Here is an 18331-nt window from a genome sequence, read left to right as displayed (position 1 = left end):
GAGAGGTCGACGTTACTGCTCGAGCAACGAAAGGACCGCTCGAGCGGTCTCAACTTGAAAGTGAGATAGAACCACCTCAAAACATTTCCACTATATTCCCTAATTTGACTCCCACACCCAAAGAACAAAATGAAAGCTCGGAATACACTAAAATGTATATATTCATGAATAATCATAAGGAAGAATCGATAACAATATGGGACTCAAACGGCTTAGCAGTGACAAACAACTAAAGGAGATAGAAATTACAGATTAGTATTCTCAAATTGTTTGGAGGAGACTTGAAACGTGACAATTACTTAGTGAATCCACGCTTGAATTGAACCGATCCCGATGTGTCTCTTCCACCACTGTCTTTACATTGAAATTGTCTTGCCCAATGTTGAATCCAGAACGTCGATGTCGAATCTGCGATGATGAGCCACTCTAGAATCCACCAAAGCTTTGGGCCCAAATTTCTCGGAATCCACTGAAGAACAACTCTCTCTTTTGTGAATAAAAGAAAATAAACAAACCCTTGATAATGTTGATATGAAGTTCACGGATCCATTGATCACTCTTAAATCATCAAGGAAACATTCATAAAGCACTCTCCAATATAAAACATTTTAGCTTCGTTTGGTTTGCCTGATTCCAAAAGCACACCTTTCAAGACACTTTTCAAAATTCATAAACAAACACACAACTAAAAATTACACAAAGCTCAATTCAAAAATTAATTTCAAAACTTATAACCAAACACACAACATAAAACTCAATTCAAAACTCTTTTGATGATATAGTGTTAAAGATGGTTAGTGATGAGATTGTTAAATTATTTTTATAAAAAATCATCAAAAAATAATTTCTATATTTAAAAATATATATATATATATATATATTCAAATAATAGGTTGCAATTGAAAAAATAATAAAAAAAATAATAAAATAAAATAAAAAAATTCACTATTCCGATCAACCGGCCAGATGTTTAGGAGGATGTTCAGGCGGATGATCGGGTAAACCCAATCCACTCTTTTTAAAATTCAAAATTCAAAAACCACTTTCAAAACGCTTTTTAAAACTTTCTTCGAAACTTATAACCAAACAAATTTTCTCTTTTCAAAACTCAACTCACAATTCTACACTCAAATTACAACTCCAAAAAGAGAATCACAATTCCAAAACTAAACCAAATGCAACCTTTGTTTTTTCTTCCTCTTTGAAAATCTGGATGGCTCAAACCCTAAAATGAGTAAACAATGCACTTTATAGTAAACTGGATTGCGAGGATCGCTTGAGCGATGTGAGTAAAGGCGGTGCAAAACATATAAGTTGACTGCTAGAGCACAACATTCACCGCTCGAGTGGTAAAACTTGATTCCCAGAAGTTCAGATGCTCTGCGAAAATACTGGATAATCATTTTCTCTGCTCGAGCACACAAATGAACGCTCGAGTGATCAAACAACTTCAACTGCATTTTTTATTTTGGTTTGGGGGCATTGCCTCAGACATGCCATGGGGCACTGCCCCTTGGACCCCCGCGAGCAGATCAGGCAAGCTTAATCCCTGTACATAGTCAATGAAGTGGCAAAGATGCAAGCCTGAAGATCACAAACTTCTCTTCATAGGCACAATTGGGATTGGATTCGCATCTAAACACTCACATCCTTACTGAAACAAAATAACAAATAAAATTACAATTGAAAGGAGTTTTGTTAAATGAGATTGCTAATTACAAAAATCTAACATTTGTGTTATTACAATTGGGTCACCTTGACAACTATCAATCGTATCATAATTTAGATTTTCAAATCAAAATAAAAAAACTTTGTGTAGTAATTATAGAATAAATAATGATTTATTCACAATTATTCATCATCATAATCATCATAACGCATATTACTAAATCATAAGAATAATATTAAGACATGGCAAATATTAGCGCAATGCATATTTCATGTCATATAAAAATATATACTTTTGTATCTCATCAAATCACTTATAAAAATCAAACTTATACATAATGGTGGTCATAACATTATACAAAAATAATTTGCAGAGATTATAGTTAGATTCATAAATAGTAATATGCTTGGTACTATAAAGATTACAATAAAATTTTAATGTATTTTTCCACAATAAAATTTGACAACACAAATTTAGGAAAACATGAATAACAACAATTCATTATGTAATATCTTTACGTATTATTTAAATTTTACAAATACTAAATTAAACAATACAGTGATCATCACCCACTAAGTCTTTTCTCATAATAAAGACAATTAAAATCATGCAAAATATTCAATTATTCAAATATTAATTTATTCAATTTATCTTAAAATAATAATTTAACATAATCTTTACCACCAATATAGATGATCATGGATGTGTCATCAATCAAAAGTGTTCCACAAACCAATGGAGAACATAACTTTATCAAAATAATGGGTGTAATTATAAAGTACGCATTGTAAAGTCATAAATATTATTCAGTGAATATATATACACAATAAAATCATAATCAAACTTGACCACAATTTCGAAATCGTAATCCATTTGAATCATGTCTCACAACTAATATTAATATACAAACAATCAATGACGGACATAAATTGAATTCATTAATTTTATTTAATAAAAAATTATGATGTTTTCTAACCAATGCTCTGACACTACGTGTAAATAATTTTATGGTGTTATGCATATAATAACCTTTGTAGTCCAAAATTGTGAATTATGACGATTATCACAAATAATAACATAATGTGGAAAATAAATAACATACCTAGATCAATTATGTGAAACTTTCGAGTGATCCAAAATTGAATGAATATAAACCTAATATCAATATTATAGAAAATCAGGAGCTGGCTCGCTTGGAAGGGTAGAATCAAATCAAGAGCTTTCCTCCAAAGAATGGGGTGTCTTAGTAATGTGGCTCGATCGAACTGTGTTTTTTGCAGCTGTGAGGTGGAATCAGGGTGTCATGTTCTGGTGCAATGCCCTTTTGTTTGGAGGATATGGACAAATTTGCTGAATTGGTGGGGTTTGATTGGGTGATACCTGAAAAGCCGAAAGGGGTATTGGATTGGTAGAGAGGGTACAAATGGAGAAAGATTGAACAGAAAATCTGGGAGGCAATTAATTTGGCAGTCCTGTGGTTTGTGTGGAAGCTAAGTAATGTGTATTTTTAATGAAAAACAACCTATATTGGGCACGGTTTGTGAGCTGATTAAAACTAGAGTTGCATTATGGGTTATAACATCCTCTAGTGAGTTCCAATACTCAGTGCATGATGTGGTGGCCAATTTGGATCAGGTAAGACATACGCTACATTGAGCCTGATTTGGCTGTTGCTGTTATGGTTGCTGATGTATAGGGATGCTCTTGGTGTGTTATTGCTACTATGGTTGTTGTTGGGTGGAGTTCATAGCTAAATGGGGGTTTTATTGTCTTCATTGGTGAGCAAATTGGGGTTGCTGCTGTTATGGTTGCTGCTGGGTGGAGTTCACAGCTAAATGAGGGTTTATATTGTCTGCATTGGTGAGCAAATTGGGGTTAAGTCATATAAAGAAATTACAGATGCACATTACTCTTATTTAATATCTGCGTAAAGTTCCAATCAGGTGTTCTGGGTTGCTCCTGCTGCTGTGTTCTGCTAGTATAGAGGGGCAGCTGTTGGTGTCCTATTTTAGAATAAGGCTATGGTTGTTACTGGGGTGTTTTGCTTGGTGAAGTTCATAGCTGAATGGGGGTTTATATTGTTTACATTGTTGAGCAAATTGAGGTAAAGTCATATAAAAAATTTGAAGATGCTCATTACTTTTACCTTCTATCTGTTGAGAGTCCAAACATGTGGGTTGTTCCTGTTGCTGTGTTCTGTTGGTGTAGATGGGCTGCTGATGGTGTTCTGTTTTGGGTTGAGGATTGGATTTTGGGCTACCCCTACTGCTCTGAGGCCTGCTAATGTATGCTGTTGGTTGGCATGCTGCTATAGGAGGTTGGTCTGGTTTGTGCAGATATTAGGAGGGGAGTTGTAATGCTATTGCTGCTGGTGTCTTAGTAGTTGGCATGCTGTTGTAGGAGGCTGCTTTGGTCATTAAAGATATAAGGAGGGGAGGTGTAATGCTATTTCTACTGGTGTCTTGATTGGGGTTGACTGCTGCTGGTCTGGTATACTACTGTTGTATGGTGGTGGTGTTGCTAATCTGTTGCTGCTGCTACTGCTACTGCTACTGCATTGGTTACTTGATTGTATTTGATTGCTGCTGATGCATTGGTTGTTGTTGCTTTGATTGGTTGCATAGTTGTTCTGTTTTTCTCTTTTTCTTGCTTTGGTTGCTTCTGATTGGTTTCTCACCAATCTTGGGGCTAGTGCTAGCATATGATTGTGCTTCCTTTGCGGTGCCAACCTAGTTGGGATTGTTAAGGTTAACTTTGATGCTTAGTGCACTTCTCCACTTTGTTGATGTAAATTATGCATGTATTGTGTTTTTTTTATCAATAAATCTTTTTTGCTGATCCAAAAAAAAAATTAAAGGAAAAAAATGTTTCTCTCTCTCGACCATATTTAGAATACATTATATTCAGAATAATTGATGAGTGATCTAAATATACTTTATAGGTAGAGACAGAACCAGTTTCCTCATTCAATTTTATTCCATTTGCGCATCAAAGTAGGAAACTATTCCATTTATTGACCAATTATCTTATGGTTTAAGATATAAAATTATAATCTTATTAAATTTATAATTTATATTACCATATTATATGAATTACCATAATGACTAAATAATTAAATTTAATCTTACCTCTTGCTTTTTCTTTAGTTATGCCTTTCTTTTATAATGTTTTACAATTGTTATAAACTATTACTTTTTGCTCATAAAAAAAAAATACAATTGCCTCAACCATGAATATGAAGATTTAGAAATCATCATCTAATTCATGATCCATCAACTTCCAAGAGCCATCCGTCTATTGAACCATACCCTTGTTCTTCTCACACCACCATGGTACTGGTATACAATATTCATCCTTCAAGGCATCAATTCCTTTGTTGACAAGCGTAATGTCGTGATTAACATCCAACTTGAATCCTCCTTTTGATCCTTGTGTTCCTGCAACTCCATGTAGGTAAGCCTCCAAGTTCTGCCAATTCTCCAAATTTCCAAGGCTCTTCAAATACTCGGATTTGGTAGTGTCAATACCCAATTCTTCGCCCACATCTGAGTATCCTATCAATGGATAGTTTGGAACAATATCTAGGGCATTATGGATGCGTAGTACTCGAAGATCTTTTGACTCAGCAAAGACCTTTTTGAAGCCTGAATCTGCAACTCTAGGACTAGCAATCACAAAGGTTGTCACAGCACACGCCTTGTTTGGTTGGTCTCTAGGCTTGTTTAATCCATTAACAACTATGTCAACTGCGTTTAGTGTTGCAATAGCAGTACCCAAACTATGGCCAGCTATAGTAATGCTAATTTCTTCGTTCTTGTACTCTCCCACAAGTCTTTTAACCTCACCAAGAACCTAAAACATAATACAAGAAAAACTATGTTATCTTCATTATTGTCTCCAAAGATATTGTTAACTTTAAGATTTTTTTTTTCTTTTTGAAAAGAAGAAGAAGAAAGTATAAGCTTTACATGTGAATGGTTTTTAAATTAGGTTACCTGTTCTCTAGCACTAGCCTTATTGAATGGCGATCTTGGATCATCTGAAGTGTAGATGAAGTACCAACCCTGATGCACATTAGGATCATGTTTTTCTCCAAAATTTTTTGAAGCAGAGATCGAAACAAATTCCAAGTCATTAACCCATTCCAAGGCCTGGATTGTGCCTCTCCAAGCAATCACAATATCTCTCCTCCCTAGAGCAGCCTTCCCTTCATCTATGGCCACCGCGACATACCTCATCCAATTTGATTCCTTGCTCTATGCATCCCTCGACAAAGACTTCAATATAAATGCGTCAGGAAGCGGGATTGATGATGTTGCGTAAAAGTACTTGGTTACGCGATACTTGAATGGATTCCCTTGCTCTATGCCAACATTAGCAAAGACATCCTTCGTTGTATACCGACTGCTTCTTGCATATTTTGATAGTTTCTCAGAGATAAAGGTCTCATAAGTTACTTGAGCCATTTCTCCATAATGAATGATGTACCATCGAAGATCGATGTCTAGAGGATCTAACAAGCCCTTCCAATTATCCTCATCACTGAGAAGCCTCCATCTTTTAGCTATGCCTATGGTCCTTTTGTTATCCATCTTTTTGCTATTTTTCTTCCTAAAACTCTACCTTCTCAAAATTTTATTTGATTTTGATTATGATTTTTGATTATAGGATAAGGACAAGATAGGAAACATAATAAGGGCAAAGTTAAAGGAAAGAATAGCTTGTCCAAAGGAAAAAAAAGGGGACTTCCTTGATCATTCAGTCAAAGACTCGAACACTGACTTCTTCTTGACAGAGAATTTCATCGTATCGGTCACCATTGGAGCTTTGTTTGCTACCGTTGAGTCCATATCCACGGCCATAACACTATCTTTTAAGTTGTTTGTAGAACACCCTTGGGTGGTGGAGGATCTAGTGGTTTGTGATATTGAAATCAACCATCAACATTATTCACTCTAATATTTTTCTCTAATCTAATTTAATTACTATCTATCTATCTATCTATCTATCTACCTACCTACCTATCTATCTATCTATCTATCTATCTATCTATCTATCTATCTATCTATCTAATCTATATTTCATTCAATTCTGTGTATTATAATTAATATTGATTATTATTTTAGGCGGAGCATGACATTCTTCTCAAAAACAGAGAGAACAAGGAATCTCCACTAACATGAGATGAATATAAATCCATGACTGTTACCATGCATGTGAGTTTCACACTCTAATCCATGTATATATATAGCCTTTTTTGGAAATTAATTGGCACATTGCGTCATTATCTTGTGTTGGTATGCCAAAACTGCAGGTTATCAATGAAGTGCTGAGATTGGGAAATGTTTTTCCTGGGATACTAAGAAGAACACTGAAAGATATCAATTATAATGGTAATAAATTACTAAATAAATGTTTGCATCGAAGTAAATTCATGATCTATTTTCCATATGTTTTCAGAGTTAAGTTGGATGAGATTGTTAGTAAGGGAACTATTTGTGTGGGGGATTGTCAAGGAAGAGATTAAGAAAAATTATGTTTGTTTGTCATATATTATAGTAAGCAGATTAACTATATAAAATACCATAAACACCCTTCTTTGGTGTTTTTGATATATTTTAATATCAAAAAATAATATTTTAATAATATATTTTTGTATTATATTATTTTAATATATATAATGACGCAATACTCACAAACACACACACACAAAACCCACACAAATGCACAACACATAATATGGGCAAAATAGTATTTTTCTCAAACTAATCCCCTCACTAATTTTGAAATCCAACCCTTAGAAGTCTTTGTTAATCCCCTCCTTTAAGGCCTATCATAGTCCTAAGGAACTGTGAATCCCTTTTCCTATTTTGCAAACAAAAACCATTATAGTGGGTCCCAAATTTATCCTAATCCGATCCCCTCCTCTGTCTCTCAAAACAAACGAGCACTATTTGTTATGGGAGAGCGGCACCTCTCAAGACTTTATTTCCTTGACAACTGTCTAGGCTCTACTTTGTGGGTTTCGTGGTGGTTCACTATGATTAAGGATTTCCAAATGGCTTGCGGATAAAAAACTCGATATTACCCAACCTGACCAACCCGTCTCATGGTCCGTCCCAACTCACTTAAGTGTTCATCTTATCTCAACTCATAAAAGATGATTTAGGCTTTGGACAAAAGTTTGCAACCCGTGTCTGCTCATAAACTCAACCAGTAAGAGCCTACATGGGCAAGTCTAATATTTAGTTTGAGTTTTTTTGGTCTAATGTTTAGTTTGATTATTTATATATTATTTTTTTGTTCTCAAGTATAAAGCTTTTATTTTTTTTCCTTTCCATTTTTTCCCTTCCACTTGTAGGTATAATATGTTATTTCATTGTTTTTTTTATTATTAATATATGGGATGTAAAAAAAAAATCAAAATACTTGAATTATGTTAGAAAGTAAATAAGAAAAATAACTAATGGAAATATTAAGAATATGTGAATGAAAAATGTGTAGAAATTAATAATATAAGTGAATGTGTAGCCCGGTTTGGTTTGATTTTGGCCCATAAGATTTTGGCTTATGGGTGGGACGTGATTTTAATTTTTTAAATAGACTCAGCCCATACCAGCAAATTAATTGGTCAAAACTCGAAAAACCCATTAAAATATGGAAAATGGACACTATAGTTGCCGGCTGGGCCATTGATGACCCCTAATTAACCAAGATAATCCAAACTGCTTATCTAATAGACCTAGAAGAGAAGAATATATATGCAAAAAATTAGCTTAATCGGATATCAATAATCATACTAACTATCTTATTTTATTTTATAAAATGAACAGTTTTGGTTTAAAATAATATTTACCATCAATTTCATAAAACAAAACACAATTAGTACTTATTGATTTTCAATCAAGTTGATCTTTTGTATATATGTTTTTCTCTTCGAGACTTACGAAATAAATGGTTCGGATCACCTTCATGGAGTCCTATGAAAACCATAAAATGAATTCTTGAGAATTATGGAGAAAATGAAGTATTGAGAGGAGCTACTCCCTGTGTGGTTCCATTTGTCAAATGGTCATGTATTCCTTCGTCTCCTATTAGGAAAGAACACCACGTGTTTTATAATTCCGACCTATTAAATAATTTGTGACACGATGCTTAGGGTTGCACATCTCAAACTTAAATCATCTCCGAGTTTAATAACAATTGTCCAATTCCAATCTCCAGGTTATACAATTCCAACAGGTTGGGCCATTATGATTGTCACTTATACTCTTCAACTAAATCCCAATGTATTTAAGGATCCACTTGCATTCAATCCGAGACATTGGAAGGTTAATTTTGTTTTCTTTCTCTCTCTTAAAACAAAGAATTAATGATATAATACTGTTGGTCATAGATCTATTGTCCCAATATGCATTTTCATTCATTAGATCATGTGTTGAAATTTTAGTGTCCCAAAATTCTCACATAATCTAATATTATTGATAGTGCATTGAGACATAAAAACATTATATATATGACCCAAGCTTTGATTCATTGATGAAAATAGGACATGGACTCGCAAACTGCATCAAAGAATTTTATGCCTTTTGGTGGAGGGACGAGACAATGCGTAGGTGCAGAGTTGGCCAAGGCATTTTTTGCCACCTTTCTACATGTTTTAGTCAGTGAATACAAGTATGTACTACTACTACTACTACTACTACTACTACTACTACTAATAATAATAATAATAATAATAATAATGCCCTTTTAAAATTTGTTTCACATTTCATGGTTGTTTATGTTGTTTCAATTGTAGTGACAAATATGACCTAAAATGAAGAAAATGAAAAAAAAAAAAAAACTTCAATTGTTAGCATGCATTTAGTTAAGAGCATATATCTTCATGATGAATTTATATCAGTGGATTACTTTCACAAGGGACCAAAAAAAAAAAAAAAAAGGATGAATTTGAAAATTAAGATAACATGTTAATAAGATTTTTACAATTTTTTTCATTTAAAAAAAGTCTTAATGTGTTTTTTCATTTATGTTTTTGATTCTGATAGGTGGACGAAAATTAAGGGAGGAGATGTAGCCCAAACACCTATGTTACAATTTCAAGATGGCATGTATATCAAGGTCTCTAAGAAACATGCATGATTATGGAACACCACCAGTATTCAAATGCAGTATTTATTTTTCTTATTTGGTGTTTGTATTCGTGTCTGTGTTAAAGTTTATAAAAACTATGATGGCCATCAATGAGTTGGAGAGAACATATGTTTGTTTATGTACTATTTAAAAAATGATTAATGTCTTCGTCTTTTATCCTTTAAATAAAGAGAGAATATCCAGCCCTTCACCTTTTGTATTAGATTTTAAATTATTTAATGAATTTCACATAGTTTATGATAAAAATCAGTAGACGATGGATTTATGGGTGCGGCTGGATTCACAGAGGTGTTGGAGTAGTTGGGTGGGTCTCGAGTCTCATCTTGTGGGGCTTTGTGGACAACTCATTTTTTTATTGGTCGTAAGACTTGAGTGCTCTCTGAAAAACTCCGGATGATGAAATAAAGATTGTGTAAGATAATCTTAACAATGGCAATGGATCGAAGTTCCTATGAGAGTATTTAATCACGCAGAAGAATACAATCTAAAAGAGGAAAAACAGAGAGAGATTCAAGTGTGTTGAACCTATGTATTGTCCATATATTTATAGCATATGGTGGCTGTTAATCAATGGTTACAACTTATTGAAATCAAACTCAATGGTCACCATGTTTCCAAAGATTGTGACTCTTCATTAAAAGTTCAAACTCCCTACTTCCGATTACTTCTTCTTGCGGGAAGATTGAATCACCATACAAAGCTTTGATTTGGTGTGAGAGAGTCCACCATATTTTGGTGTGATCACCTCTCATACCTTTATCTCCCACTTGATCACATTATAATATTGGTGATAAAACTTGAGTTGAGCATGTTTACCTTGGTACCAAAATTTTTCCTCATGCCAACTTTCATCTTTGAAATTACCTCATAGATCGACGTCTGATTGTGACTTGGCCATGCGTGCGTACGTTTTTGCCACCAATCTGATCGCACCCATACGAATGTGTTCTCCCACTGACAACACACTCCAGATGACTTCAATTCACTATATTTCAAGTGAACGACATCAATTTTTAGTGATGGGTTCATAGTCCATACCTAATCACCATTGACGACTTCAGCCGCACACATTTTTCGTGTGTCGACCTGCACTGAAAGTATTGTTAAGTACTTCCTTTAAGACCCATTCCTGATGGTTTTTCTTAACACACCTTATCAACGACTTTTTGCTGATCAAGCAGACTATATCATCTAGTTAGCACGTTGCATATTATGGACTTTACATCTCATGCTAACTATGATATCTGTATTTTGTCAGTTCCTCTATCTTGTTACTTGACCAAACACATGTTTCCATGCAAGATAGAGTCGCAAGACATCGGTTATCTAGGTGTCTCCAGAGTCATCAGACTATGCTCTTATATAAGTAGCTAAACCACCTAGCTAGGCATTTTTCAATCCCATATTAACTACATGTTCTCTGAATTTTTCTAGAGACCACCCTTTGGTCATAGGGTCAGCCACCATCTCTTCTGAGGGTATATAGTTGACTTTAATTTCGCCTCTCTCCACTATGTCCTGAATATAGTGGTAACTTACATCAATATGTTTTCCCTTGGAGCTTTTTGCTCCATTTTTTATTAATGAGATGGAGGACTGATTGTCACAAAACATATTGACCGGTCTGACAGGTATACCTAATTGTAAACTGTCAACAAATCGTTTTATCCAGACCGCATTACTAAGGCTGTGCTGCAAGCTATATATTCAGCTTTCATAGTGTACTTTGCAACACAACTCTGTTTCTTACTTAACCAAGAAACTGCTGTTCCACCAAACAAGAACACATGACCACTAGTAGATTTTCTACCATCTACATCTCCTATAAAATTCGCGTCAGTGTATCCTTTTATGTCTAGATCACACAAACCAAAACATAACTTCAAATTTTTAGTGCCTTTTAAATATCTGAATATTCTTTTAACTGCTTGCCAATGTTCCTTACCTGGATTGGATTGAAACTGACTTACCAATCCGATTGCATGACAGATGTCAGGTCTTGTGCTTGTCATAGCATACATTAGGCTGCCTACTGCCTGAGCATACAGGACATTTCTCATTTCCTCAACGTCAGACTTAGTTTGAGGACTCATACTTTTACTAAGACTTTGTCCCTTGCAAACAGGCGTACTTAAAGAATTACAGTTATCCATATTAAATCTTTTGAGCACCTTGTTTAGATATTTCTCTTGATCTAGATATAATAATTTTGAATTTCTATCTCTTGAAATTCTAATTCCTAGAACATAGGTTACAAGACCCATGTCTTTCATTTCAAATATAGATGCCAAGAAAGTTTTGGTTTTTATAATCATATCTGGACAATTTCCTGCTAACAATATGTCATCCACGTATAAAGACAATATTGCTAACTTGTCATAATTTTTCCAGATATAAACACAGTGATCTAATGGACTCATAACATAGCCCATTTCTAAAATGGCTTGGTGGAATTTCAAGTACCATTGTCTTGAAGATTGTTTAAGTCCATATAGAGATTTCTTCAACTTGTAGACTTTATTCTCGTTGCCTTGGTTCTGGAAACCATCAGGTTGAATCATATAAATTTCCTCTTTTAATTCTCCATTGAGAAAAGCAATTTTAACATCTAATTGATACAATTCCAAATCCATCCTAGCTACTACTGCCATTAGAATTCTTATAGATGCAAATTTTGCAACAGGAGAATATGTATCTATGAAGTCTATTCCAAGTTGTTGAGTGAATCCCTTGGCTACTAACCTGGCTTTGTATTTCTCCAAACTTCCATCTACTTTGAATTTCTTTCTAAGAACCCATTTTCAACTAATTGCTTTTCTTCCATTTGGGAGATCAGTTAATTCCCAAACATCATTTTTCTTGATCGAGTCAAGTTCTTCATTCATTGCCTCAAGCCATTGAGTAGCATCACTGCTACTCATTGCTTCATTATAAGTAGTAGGATCATCTACTAAGTTATTAAGTTTTTCAACTTGAAAAACATAATGATGTTTCAAAAACGTGGATGGACGTCTTGCTCTCTTACTCCTACTTATCTCAGGATTCGAAGTAGGTAAAACAATGTCATGTAATTTGCGTTTGCTCCCACTATTAGATGGTTCTGGGAGAATATGTGGACTGTGTGACAAAGAAGAAAGAGAAGAATCCTGAGATACTTCAGAGAGCAATTCAATTTCTTCAATAGGAGTAACAAGATCAGTGGATTCAAGAAAATAGCATCTCTACTTTCTATTAATTTACGTTTAACGATAACCACTCCCATTTTCGACATAACTAATAACCTTGCATTCCCAAGTTTTGCTTCCCAATTTATCCCTTAAATGTTTGGGAATAAGTACATGTGCCTTACATCCCAAAACTTTGAGATTTTGAACATTAGGTTTAGTACCATGCCAGCATTTGTAAGGAGTTAAAGGTTTGACTTTTGTTTCGACTCTATTTAATATATATGTAGTAGTGGACAAAGCTTTCCCCCAAAAAAATGAATAAGAAGATCAGCATGAGCCATCATAGACCTTGTCATTTCCATGAGAGTATGATTTTGTCTTTCTGCAACCTCATTTTGTTGTGGTGTGTCTGACATTGTAAACAAATGTTTTATACCATTGTCCTTGCAGAAAGAATCCATAGCTTCATATTCGTCACCTCTATCATTATTCAAGTGTTTAATGGACCGACCAAGTTGCTTTTCTACCTCTAATTTATATTCCTTAAACTTTTCAATTGCTTCTAATTTGTGTTTAAGAAGGTTGATAAGTCCACATCTTGAATAATTATCCGTGAAAGTAATAAAGTATTCCTTGCCTTGATGAGTTTTAGTTCTTAAAGGGCCACAAATGTCCGAATGAATTATTTCGAGTAATTCCGACGATTTCCAATGTTTAAAAAATGGCTTGCTAGTCATTTTGCCTTTGATACATGGTTCACATATATCAAAATCATTGGAACATACTTCAGGCAATAAGCCGCTTTTAAACATTCGAGACATTTTATTTTTATTAATGTGACCTAACCTTAAATGCCATAAATAAGAACTATTATTTGTAGAACAGAGAAATAACCAAAAACACATACTTTATTATTATCAATAAGAAGAGAGTACATGTCATTCACTCTTACACTTTTCACTAATACACTCCATTTCTTAATCAATACTGTGTTAAACCTAAAATTAACCTCAAAACCCTTTTGGGTTAACACCGGAATTGAAATTAAATTTCGGCAAATGCTAGGTACATAAAGCACATCATGAAGCATAATGGAAGTTCCATTAATAGAGAATTGACAGTTGCCGATGCCCAAAACATCACTATATGAGTTGTTGCCCATGTAGATTCTGTGTTCACCAACCTTCTTGTTAGTATACTCCACAAACATGTCTTTATTTTGCATAATATGCCTAGTTGCAGCAGAATCAATCCACCATGAATTTGATGAAGGTTCAAGCACCATTGCTTCAGAAACTGTCATGGCAATAGGGTTATGATCCTTTTTCTGTTTCTTCTGAGGACAAGTGGCTTTGTTATGACCTTTTTGACCGCACTTGTAACATGGGCCAGTTTGATGCTCATGATGTTGTTTTTGCCATTATTGCTGTTTCTTCCATCCTTTCTGAAATCCCTTCTTTCATTTTTTCTTGAAAGAAGTCGTCTTTTTCTTGTTGAATGGTGTGTGGGTATTATTCTGTGGTTGTGGTGAAGATTGTGCCATCAACAAGTTAGAAAACAATCTTTCTTGACGTTTTTGCTTCATTCTTTCTTCTTCCAAAACTAAGAGTACAGGCAATGTTACCATTGAAATCTCTCGTCCGCTATGAGTTAGATATGTGATAACATGATCCCAAGACAATGGAAGACTATTATGTATGGTAGTTACTTGCATCTTGTTCGACAAAGAGTGACCAGCGTTGGATAATTCTTTAACAATTAATTCCATTTGATTAACATGATCACCAACACTATCATTATCACTCATATGAGTGTTATTATATTTGTCCAAGAGCAATTGAATTTGAGTATCCGATCGAACTCCATACTTACTTTCTAGTGCTTCCATTAATTGTCTTGCAGTTTCATGTTCTTCAAAAAGCGGAATAATGTTATATTTCATATTATGTAACATAGTTGCCCTTGCCATTGCATCATTTTCTATCCATTTATTTTGGAACCAATTAGAATCATCATCTGGTTTAGAAGTGGATAAAGTGTGCAATGTTTTTTCATGTGTAAGAAGATAAGAAATGTGGCGTTTCTATGCTCAGAAATTATTTCCATTAACCATCTCGATTCTTGAAGAATCCACGGTATTTTTAATAGCCATATTAAAAACAAAATGTCTTACTATGAAAATTCAAATGCGAATATTACAATACTAAAATAAAAAATAAAAATAAGCAAAATTAAAGACAACAACAGGTCTTAATAAGGATAAGCCTTGTAGTTGTTGAATCGGCCCTTATGATGAAGATATTGCTGTGAAGGAATAGAACGATTCTATTGACTTGGGTAAGAAGAATGATGAAAACCCAATGGCCTTTTAAACCCAATTCTTTGCTTATGAGTATTGTAAAAATAATTACGAGCCCAAGGTACACAATGGTGCTTATTAAAAATTGTTTATTTGAATGTTTTCCTGGGTAACACCCTTGGATAGCCTGTTCGTTGAATTTTTTCTTTTGAAAATGCAGTACTAGTACTCACAGAAAAATTCTTAGATAAATTCTGGAAATTATGGCTTTTGAATGACCGAAAACGGCCTTGAAATGAGTGAAAACGAGCCGAAAAACCCCTTGAACCAAGCTGCTGCCGGTTCAAGGTTTGGACTGAACCGGCTTGAATTGGATTGGGTGGAACCGGTTTGGACCGCTGGTTAATGCATGGATCAACGTGCAGATCAGTACGCGGGTCGTGCGGAGCAGACGGACACGGGTCCGGGCACAGAGGGTTTACGCGCGGATCTGAGCGCGAGACGTTGGGCCGTGACTTTGGGCTGCTTGGCTGTGTTGCTGGGCTCGCCGGTCCCAGTGGCTTTGGGCTGCTGGGCTCCGCCTTGCTGACTTGGGCCAATTACTGGGTTGGCCTAAAAAATTTCTTTTTAATTCTAAGGCCCAAAGGAATTGATTTCCTTGCTGTGTGCTTTATTTTGGGCCCTTTTTTAAATTTTAAATTCACCCCAAAACTCTTAGTTTGCAAAGCAAAGTCTTCGCACTGTGTATTTCGGCGGTCTTCTCCGGTGATGGGAGTCGGCGACCACACATTGAAATCTGAACTTTGGGGATCAAATTTTTGCCGTTTTTCACAACGAATATTACCGTTGTGATCAAAATTCTAATAAGAACAAGATGGTGCCAATTTGGAGACGCAATTTGCACAGTAAAATATTTTATAAAATTGCTTCCGATGGTGTAATTCGGACTCACTTTCGGCAAGGTTTGGAGCAATAGCACCACCAATAGTTATTTTCTTCGGATAGTTTTCTGGAAATACAACACGTCGGTGATGATTAAATAAACAAACCGAATTAATCAATGCTGAAGATTGACGGTCAATGATTTTCTGAATTTTCGGTAAAAAGAGTTCGAAAATTTTTTGTTCTCCCGGACTATATTTCGACATCTGCGATAACGTGTAATCTAGGCTCTGATACCATTGTAAGATAATCTTAACAATGACAATGGATCGAAGTTCCTGTGAGAGTATTTAATCACGCAGAAGAATACAATCTGGAAGAGGAAAAACAAAGAGAGATTCAAGTGTGTTTGTAACGCCCTCAAAATAAACCCATTATATGTATATCATCTACATGCATTATTTAAAGAAAACAATTTATTAATTCATTCATCAGAGTATTACTAAATAAAAACATTACATGTAACATCAAATTAAATGCCCTATGGGCTTACATCTTTCCAAGCCAACACTTGGACACAAAATATGAGTTCTAACTCAAATACAAATAAAGCCCTAGGCTTGATTATTTATCGAATAAAAACAAACAACTAAAGATAGTCTTCAAAATCCAAATCCTTCCAAGCTAAGTCCTGGGAGGTAGCTTATCACCTAGACCTGAAAATGATGTTCCCATAAAGGGTGAGCCACAGCCCAGTAGAAATATACTAAACCAAATATAAGCATTGAATAAAGCATTAGTATTTAATAGATGGTTAACCAAGATAATCAATTACATCATTATACAGTCTCATGACACTAATGTCTAAAACACGTTTTACTTTCCAACATTACCAATATGGCTCAGAACCTGGCCAAACTTACAACAGTGAACTATATATATATCATATTCACATTCTTCCAATGTCAACAAACAATTGAGACTCAGGCTCAAATCAAAACACTTCATACTTCCAGTTTGATACACATTTTAGTGCTGTATCAATAAAACACTTCAATATAAATAAGCACACATAAAAGTGATGCTAATAGAGTCCATCCCCTATCTCCTCCCAAACAAAATCCGGTTTAGAGGTCTATCCCCTATCTTCCCCTAAACCGTGGAGTACATCCCCTATCTCCTCCCACACAAAACAATGTATGCAAACACATAACATATACAACACACAATCAATACACATAATGTCTGTATTAATTCAGCAGTCAAAATTGATGACTTAATCAATGATTAGTTTCAGTTATCCCTAATCCACATGCAGTGTCTACAACAATCACGACTATCCTCCACCGATAGCCCAAAACAGTTATTTCTAGACTTGGAAATAAATATATCAACAATTCAATAGGCGAGTGATTTAAATTATCCAACTACACCATTTAATCAATAAATTCCCCAATTTCAAGAATTTAACCAAACTCCCCAATTCCCTCAAATTAATTATACAAATTAATTAATTAATACAACTAGGGTTTTTCCCAAAATTATCAAAGTAACCCCAATATATCAATATACCAAAACTTAGAACAAAACTTATAAAATGGAGTAGGAAATCCCTACCTCGAAGAAAATAACCCAAATGGAGAAGACAGAGATGAATACCCAAATTCCAATGTGCTCCAAATCACCAAATGTTCAGATTAAATGGAAGCCCTCGACTCACTCTATCTTTTTAATAAAGGATCTAAGGTAGAAACTCACTCTAAGTAGATCAATCCTAAGAGAGAAGGTGTGTAGAGGGAGAGAGAACTCGTAACTAGGGTTTTGGAATCTGAAAGTGTATGAAAAACTGATCAGAAACACGCTGCTGCCTATTTAAACCTGACAGGCTCGCTCGAGCGAAGACTTGGTCGCTCGAGCGACCAGACACACGAAAAACTCGCTCGAGCAAAGAAAAGCTCGCTCGAGCCAAGAATGCAATGCTTCAGGTCTGCAACCCTGGAGCACGCTCGAGCGACAGAATGCTCGCTCGAGCAAGAAACTCGAAAACATACACCTCGCTTGCTCGAGCGAAGAAAATCTCGCTCGAGCGAATAAGCACTGCCCTCAGGTCTATACCAGACGTAGTCGCTCGCTCGAGCGAAGCAAATCTGGATCGAG

At 35.0% G+C, this 18331-nt stretch overlaps 2 pseudogenes across 1 annotated transcript; one reads left to right on the top strand and one right to left on the bottom strand.

The window, feature by feature from the left end:
• Window positions 1–4912: 4912 nt before the first annotated feature.
• On the bottom strand, window positions 4913–6261 carry LOC114312892 (phospholipase A1-IIgamma pseudogene; annotated as a pseudogene).
• Window positions 6262–6337: 76 nt separating this feature from the next.
• Window positions 6338–9873, top strand: LOC114312893 (beta-amyrin 16-alpha-hydroxylase CYP87D16-like; annotated as a pseudogene). The gene is made up of 6 exons (XR_014341318.1): window positions 6338–6586; window positions 6796–6885; window positions 6984–7062; window positions 8894–9000; window positions 9219–9346; window positions 9721–9873. The product of XR_014341318.1 is annotated as a beta-amyrin 16-alpha-hydroxylase CYP87D16-like (transcript).
• Window positions 9874–18331: the final 8458 nt, after the last annotated feature.

This window comes from Camellia sinensis, chromosome 9, assembly GCF_055761805.1.
Source record: "Camellia sinensis isolate YWXY chromosome 9, ASM5576180v1, whole genome shotgun sequence".
NCBI classification, from domain to species: domain Eukaryota; kingdom Viridiplantae; phylum Streptophyta; class Magnoliopsida; order Ericales; family Theaceae; genus Camellia; species Camellia sinensis.
The sequence above is the reverse complement of the archived record's forward strand: the minus strand, read 5'-3'. Positions and strand labels throughout refer to the sequence as shown.